The sequence below is a fragment of the Panicum hallii genome, chromosome 9 (assembly GCF_002211085.1).
Source record: "Panicum hallii strain FIL2 chromosome 9, PHallii_v3.1, whole genome shotgun sequence".
Taxonomy (NCBI): Eukaryota; Viridiplantae; Streptophyta; class Magnoliopsida; order Poales; family Poaceae; genus Panicum; species Panicum hallii.
The window spans coordinates 67,887,122-67,894,937 of record NC_038050.1 but is presented as its reverse complement, the minus strand read 5'-3'; the positions used below and the strand labels follow the sequence as shown (position 1 = coordinate 67,894,937).

General features: G+C 45.2%; 1 long non-coding RNA gene and 1 other non-coding gene across 2 annotated transcripts; both read right to left on the bottom strand.

Annotated features, from left to right (window-relative positions):
* Positions 1-720: 720 nt before the first annotated feature.
* Positions 721-859, bottom strand: LOC112878358. The gene has a single exon (XR_003225691.1). It is a non-coding gene; the product is annotated as a small nucleolar RNA Z247 (small nucleolar RNA).
* Positions 860-3,626: 2,767 nt separating this feature from the next.
* LOC112877237 lies at positions 3,627-6,241 on the bottom strand. The gene is made up of 5 exons (XR_003225457.1): positions 5,847-6,241; positions 5,701-5,774; positions 4,553-4,637; positions 3,913-4,004; positions 3,627-3,827 (listed from the first exon to the last, which is right to left on the bottom strand). It is a non-coding gene; the product is annotated as an uncharacterized LOC112877237 (long non-coding RNA).
* Positions 6,242-7,816: the final 1,575 nt, after the last annotated feature.

The window sequence follows — 7,816 nt, the reverse complement described above, 5'->3', positions numbered from 1 at the left end:
TGGATGGCGTGTGAGCAGCAAGGGCTTCCGGATTCGGCCTCTGTCCTCTAGGAGATGCGCTGGATGAAAGAGGATAGAGACCGCCTTGACACCTACCGTGGTACAGGATCTTTTTCGTGTCCTTGTCCTTGATAACAAAAAAATCTGAGTGAAATTCAAGATAGGCGTTATTGTCTTTAGCTATTTTATGAACGGAAGCAAGGCTTTTTGTTGCAGAGGGAACATGAAGAATATTGTTAAGAAAAAGGTTGCTGGTAGAGGTATGAACAATTGTATGACCAACATTGCTAATTTGCATACCTGTGCCGTTGGCAGTGTGGACTTGATCATGCCCACTGTAACAATCTCGAACTGTGAGCTTCTCCAATTCACCAGTCACATGATTTGTAGCCCCACTGTCAACATACCAATTTGTGTCCACACCATAGGCTTCGGAGGGTCGCCCACGGTATTGCTTATCTTCATCATAGCGAAAGTAGCACTGCTTGGCTTCATGGTTTGTTTTCTTGCAGATTTGACACGGCATCTTCCTGTTGTTTTGCTGGTTGCTGCCTTGGTTGTTGGAGAAGTTTTGGTTGTTGTTGTTCGATGCTGGAAACCTTTGATTTGATCTGCCGCCACTACGGCGACCCCCAGAGCGTCCACGGTTTCCACGGCCTCGACATGCCACATTTGCCGAGGATTGATGCTGCTCAGTTCCTTGATACATCTCGAGTCGGAGATCATACTCCATTAGAAGCGAGTAGAGCTCAGAAACAGAAAGGTCCCCTGATCGGCCTATCATAGAAGAAACAAACGGGTGATAGTCAAAATCTAAACCATTGAGTATATGAGCAACAACCTCGTCATCATTGACGGTGACACCGGCTGAAGCAAGTTCATCCTTGATGTTCTGCATCTTGTTGAAATAGGCCGCCGTCGTCAGGCTTCCCTTCTTGGCAGTGGCCAATTGCATGCGCAGGTTTGTAACCCGCGCTCTTGATTGAGCTGCAAACATGACCCCTGGCACCTTCCATGCTTCAGCAGAAGTCGTTGCAGTCGCAATCCCAGCGAGGACCTCCTTGGAGACCGAGTTCACCAGGTAACTGAGTAGTTGTTGATCTTTTTCCACCCATGAGTCATGCTCTGGGTTGGGGATTTGCTTCTTCTTGCCGTCGACATCAGCTTCTATTACTGGTCGCGGTTCAGGAATAGTTCCGTCCAAGATGCCGAGCACCTTGGCACCACGAACGGCCGGCAGGAACTGTGCTTTCCACAAGATGAAATTGTCCCGCGTAAGTTTGTTCGACACCCGGTGTCCAAAGTGCGAGAAGGGATGCGACGAGGAGGAGGACGCCATCTGTGCGTCGTGAAGATTTCCTTCGTCGTGGCCTTTCCCTCATGGCGAGTTTTGTCGTAGATGTGCTTGATGGATGTATTAGGAAGAGGAGGCTCTGATACCATAAAAGATAATGAAGTTAACTATGATTGCCTATCTCGGCTAATCATAGGTTGCATGTTTATATATAGAAGCAATGTTACAGATATAGGTGGTTAAGGTAGACTCTCGTGTTGGAAATTACAAGGACTCTATATTTAACTATCCTATCTATGAGAGTCACAACCGAACCAACCTATGTATGTCTCGTGTACAAATCTATCTTTAACTTATCTCTAAATATATCTCTAACAACTTGAGGGCTTGGGCAGCGGTGGCGGACATGGCGACGGCGGGGTAGCGAGCAGCAGCGCAGGGGGGCAGGCACATTTGCAAAACACGAATATTTACATAGATCCGATTTAGGGGGTTTTGTGTAAATATTTGGATCGCGATTTACACATAACACCCTATACAGTTTTTCAGAAAATCCCCAGTTTCGCAACCCCATGGATCCTTCCCGTCCGGCGATGGCGACGCCGTCTCGGCATGGCGAACGGACCTGCACTTCTCCTCAGGTTCTCCCCCGCATTCCCCCTCCATTATCCCCTTCCTCGATCCGGCGACGAAGCGGCGATTTGCTGGGGCCTGGGTTTGGCAGGGATGCTCTGCGGCGGATGATGGTAGCAGGGGGTGGCCGGCAGCGCATATTCGTGAGTTTGGCCGGCAAGGGGGCAAGGCCTGACGTTCAGACGTCCTCCTCGTATTTCCGCATCTTCGTCGGCGGCGGTACTCCGAGTGATTTGAAACTGCTACTGCTTCCATCGATCAGCTCAGTCCACGCCATACAGATCCTTGCTTCTAGCAATAGCAATAACTTAATCAGATTTCTCATCTTCTAGCATGCGGCCTGACTTGGTGCCATCCGCTGAGCAGTGGGCACTGCTTACCCTCGTCAATTCGCCATGGATGGCCTGGGTACGAAGCTATTGAGTTGTTCTTGGTTGCAAGCAGTGGCGTCCACGAGCAAGGCGGGTGAATGGCTTGGGTCCCTGACGCTGCGTCAATGAAATGACAGAAGAATAGCCGAAGAGCAGCATCAGAAAGACTCGAGCGCACAGCGGTGACTGGGTTGGTTATTGGCTATGCCCATGATCGGCAAACCGAAAACGCCTTTCTATTTATGTGCCGTCGCAGAATGTAGTTCCGCCCAGACATCGGCTAATTGCTTGAAACCATTGTTGTGTGCATCCATGTCGTAATTGACATGTCGTATAACTGACCAAAATCGATAGCAATCTGTGAAATTCCTGTCTATCAGAACATCAAACAGGAAAAAGGTAAAACAAAAATCAAACCCATGGAACAAAAAGGACATTAAAATTCGGCATTTCTGATACAACGATCTCCTTTCCAGGAAAAGGGTAAAGCCAGCCTGAGTTTTCTAGCTGTTTCCCCACTTCATGTAAAACCAGAGGAGCAGCATATGCCCACAGAATTAGCAACTGAGCGCTGAAACAACTTAACACACAGCAGCTGCTTAACTTGCACTGACTCGAAATCAAATAAAAGAAGGCTGCTGATGTATAAACCCTGATTGATGGTCAGTGCAGCCTTGGGGTTCTTGCAGACATCCAGGTGTAAGACAGGAACAATAGAGATCAAGCCCAGGTGAATCTGGAGTCCTCTGGCTCTTTCTCTGCTTGATACAGCAACAGATGAAGGACCCATACTTTACAATGCTGAGGATACAATTGAAAAATGGCTAATAAGGAGAGAGTAATTTCTCCTAAAGTTCACGGAAACCACGGTAGACGTTCTCCGTTTGGCTCTGTGGAAGCTTTAATCGCCTCACCTCAGTAATATACCTGTTGTTGCAATACAGTGCAAGAGAGTGGTCAAACACATCTGTGAAGTGGTAGCATGGTTTACACAACAAAAGCAGTAAAACAGTGGAATAATGCAAATGAACTATTTTAAGGGTCTCTGGGTAAGTTTAAAGCGTTTAAACAACTGATAAGTACAATCATATGAAATAATGCAGTTTAAAGAGAAAAATGTGACTGTAACTGCAATTCATATACTCCCTCCATCCCATAAAAAGGTCGTCGAAACTCCCACGAGAGAAAACAAGGCAAAGATGAAAATACGAAGCTGCCCCATATTGAATTCACAACAATCCAAACAACAAGCACTCCCACATGCAAATGTGTCAGACATTTAATAGTCTCCACTCCACTAGCCGATCAAAATGGCGGTAAAGTCCACATTGGACATTTAGACAGGCGCCAACTACTCAAACAAAAGGACAACGTCATACAGAAAATTACAAGCCGCAACTAGAATTTGACAAGCGGCAAAGAGAATTTGACGCCCGCCAAAAAATTTAACTTGCAGCTGCTCCGCTCTGCGTCCACCTCTTGCCTATATAAACCAGTCTCAGTCCCCCATCTCCAGCCGTTGAAACACACTGGACAGCACACAAGCAACAAATCAAAAAATGACTTTACTAGATCTCAACGAGGTACCACCAGGAGAAACTGAAGATGTTCTACCTGACCTCAATGAAGTCCTCCCTGCTGATCCTCCCCAGCATCTGTTCTACCCCTTTGATCTAAACATTCATCTTGATGAAGAACAAGAGAATCTGCATGCAGGTACATTTTGCATCAAAATAAATCAGACTTCACTATCCCTGTCAATTTTTCACCATAATCACTATCCCTGATTTACTTGCACATAGAGACTTGATTTACATTCATGTTTTCCAGTCTGATTTCCATTATGAGATTGTACATAGAGCTATTACTTGCACATAGAGCTAATTTTACTTAAACGACATAGAGCTGATTTACATTCATGTTTTGCAGTCTGATTTCCATTATGAGATTGTACATAGAGCTATTAGTTGCACATAGAGCTAATTTTAATTAAATGACATAGAGCTGATTTACATTCATGTTTTCCAGCCTGATTTCCATTATGAGATTGTACATAGAGCTATTACTTGCACATAGAGCTAATTTTACTTAAACAACATAGAGCTGATTTACATTCATGGTTTCCCGCCTGATTTCCATTATGAGATTGTACATAGAGCTATTACTTGCATATAGAGCTAATTTTACTTCTAGATGTAGAGCTAATTTACTTCCACATTCTTTAGATAGCGAATGCAATGGCTTGGAGGATTACCTGAATGATTATGGGGTGTATGGCAATGTTGACATTGTGTTCGATGAAGAAGAATTAACAGACTCAGATGACAATGACGAAATCCCTGAAAATGCAAGTGATCGCAAAAGACTTAATGATGTGTCACGTAGCCAAAGGCAAGAAATATATGAAGCAATGCTTGAGAGGATTACAAATGGCAAACAAAAAAGGGACACTACAACTATAGTTGCAAATCTGTTCAATGTTAGCATTTGGACAGTGCAACGTGTTTGGCGTAGAGCCAAGCGTTGTCGTGAACGTGGTGAACCGGTTGATGTGTCATCGAGGAAACCTAAATATAGTGGCAGAAAAAAAAAGTCATTTGATCTGTCAACCATTGCTGCAATTCCCTTGCACAAGAGGAACACTATCCGAAAGCTAGCGGCTGAACTAGGTGTAAGCAAAAGCTGGCTACATAGACAGTTCAAAAGTGGCCTTTTGAGGAGGCATTCAAACGCACTGAAACCTAGTTTGAAGGAGGACAACAAAAAAGAAAGGCTGAGGTGGTGCATTTCTATGCTAGATCCAGCAACTTTGCCACACAGCCCAAAATTCATTGAGATGGATAATATTATCCACATAGATGAGAAGTGGTTCAATGCAACAAAAAAGAACAGGAACTTCTATATGCTACCAGAAGAGGAAGATCCATATAGGACAGTTCAAAACAAGAATGCAATTGATAAATTGATGTTCTTGGGTGCAATTGGAAAACCTAAAAAGGATGCTGAAGGTAACATAATCTTTAATGGGAAGATAGGCATTTGGCCTTTTATTAGAAAGGTATCACAACACATTTCTTTTGAAGTAATGTTGTTCATCATTTGCTAACTATCCAATTATTTTTATACACTAGGAACCAGCACAAAGGAATAGCTGTAATAGAGCGAAAGGAACCCTGGTGACTAAGTCTATCACTGTTGATAGGAATACTATACGATCATATTTAATTGCCAAAGTTCTACCAGCGATCAAACGAGTTTGGCCTACATCAGAAGCACATAAAACTATATGGATCCAACAAGACAATGCAAGGACACACGTCCGTCATAATGATCCAGTTTTTACTATGGCAGCTGCTGAAACAGGATTAAAAATACGACTCATGAATCAACCTCCAAACTCACCTGATATGAACTGTCTTGATTTAGGCTTCTTCGCTTCTCTGCAGTCCCTTACATTCAACAGGGTCTCTAGGAACCTGGATGAATTAATTGACAACGTTATCAAGGAATTCCAAGAATATGATATTACACTTCTGAATAGGGTGTACCTGACTCTGCAGAGCTGCTTGATTGAAGTGATGAAAGCAGGTGGAGGAAATAGATATAAGATACCTCATATGAACAAAGAGAGGCTGCAAGCTCTAGGTATCCTTCCGGATAGGCTTGAGTGTGATCAACAACTATATGAGCTTGTTCTTCAGTACTTGGCTGTAGGTTAGGGTTTAAGGAGCAGCTATTGTATAGGGAGCAGCTTTTGTATAGGGACCTGCAGCTTTTGTTAAACTATGATGTTTAGGGAGAAGCTACTGTTGGACTATGATGTATAGGGAGCAGCTTTTGTTAAACCATGATATGCTTAGGGAGCAGGTTTAGTTTCAGTACAATGTTCAGAGAGCATCTTTTGTTTAACTATGTTGTCTAGCTTATGTACGTGATGCTCTAGCTCCTGTATACTGGCTATGTAGCCCATGCATACTACGCTGAAACAAAGCCATACAATATTCCAAATCAAGGTGATTTTCTTCCTTAGTCTGGGCATCAGAAGGTGACGCCTTCTGCATCAACTTCTGCAGCAAGTCCACCGCACTCTCATCCTCAGTTTCGGCATCGGAAGGTGACACCTTCTGCAGCAAGTCCACCACATTCTCATCCTCAGTTTCGGCATCAGAAGGTGACACCTTCTGCAGCAAAGATAATGCAAAGATAATGCTACCTGCTTTCATGTGGAGTAATAGTGCAAAGATAATCCAAAGATAATGCTACCTACACATTCGAAACAGTAAAAAATGAACAACAAGGTTTTCATCTGGACTAATCTTTATAAATCCGAATTAGGCAAAGATAATGCTACCTGCTTGTCTTTCTCCTTAGCGACGTTGCCACCAGAGGATCCACGGGCACGGGAACCGGGGGTGCGCCGTCCGTTCCCATCTATCTTGTCCTCGGCCTTGCCATCGATTTGGAGACGACAGCTGCGGGTTTCGATTTGCAGAGGACCCCGATGGGGATGGTGCTTGGGGGTGCCACTCCCCACATTGATTTGTAAAGGACCCCGATGGGGATGGCGCTTGAAGGTGCCACTCTCCGCATCGATTTGTAGAGGAGCCCGTCGGGGATGGTGATTGGGGATGCCGCTGCCCACATCCTTTTGTACAGGAGCCCGACGGAGATGGTTCTTCGTGGTGCGCCAACCGCTCGCCGCTCCCATCGTCTCGTCAACGCCTCCGACCGGACGGCTGTTACCAACCATCGTCTTCTTCGCCGATCTGGATGCAGGCGGGACGGGGACGCACGCCCGACCTGGATACCGGCGGGACGGGGACAAGAGCCCGATCTGGATGCAGGAGCTCGAGCCGGATTTGGTTGGCGGAGGGGAGGCGGAGCGAACGAAGGAAGCTGGCGGGCGCCGATCTGGAAGGCGAAGCCGGAGAGAAGAAAGAGAGAAAAACGCATTCGTCGGTGGGAGTCTGTGAGATTTTTTCGTGACCCCACACGGAGCCTTCGGCGACTTCTTTTGAGGGACAAATCGCGAGCCCTTCGACGACCTTATTTTCGAGACGGAAGGAGTATAAACTTACCTGTTCGCCAAACAAATTACTTTATCTCGAGCACCTTGATATGCAGTTCTTGTTTTGTTGGTTCAGCGAAAATGTTCCATCAGAAAAGAATGAAGCCCCAGGACTTTGTGGTGCCTAGTCTATGTGCGATGACAGACATCCCCCCACTCACGAAGGGTCGCAAGAACTGATCTCAAAGGGCGCAGCTTTAGATTTAGTGAAGGCATGATTGCGCCATTTGATAATAGTTAATCATACGCAGCATGCACTGGTTCAGGAAAACCTTTACAGGCACCAAGATGAGCTCTTGCAGCATCAATACATCATCATCATCACCAACTAATTCTTGTCCTGAACTTAATCTATCTTGTACAGAAGAGCAGGATAATGTGAGTACCACAGTGGAATGCCCGCAGAGTCGGTCTCAAGCATGCAGGTATATAAAGAACACAAAATACACA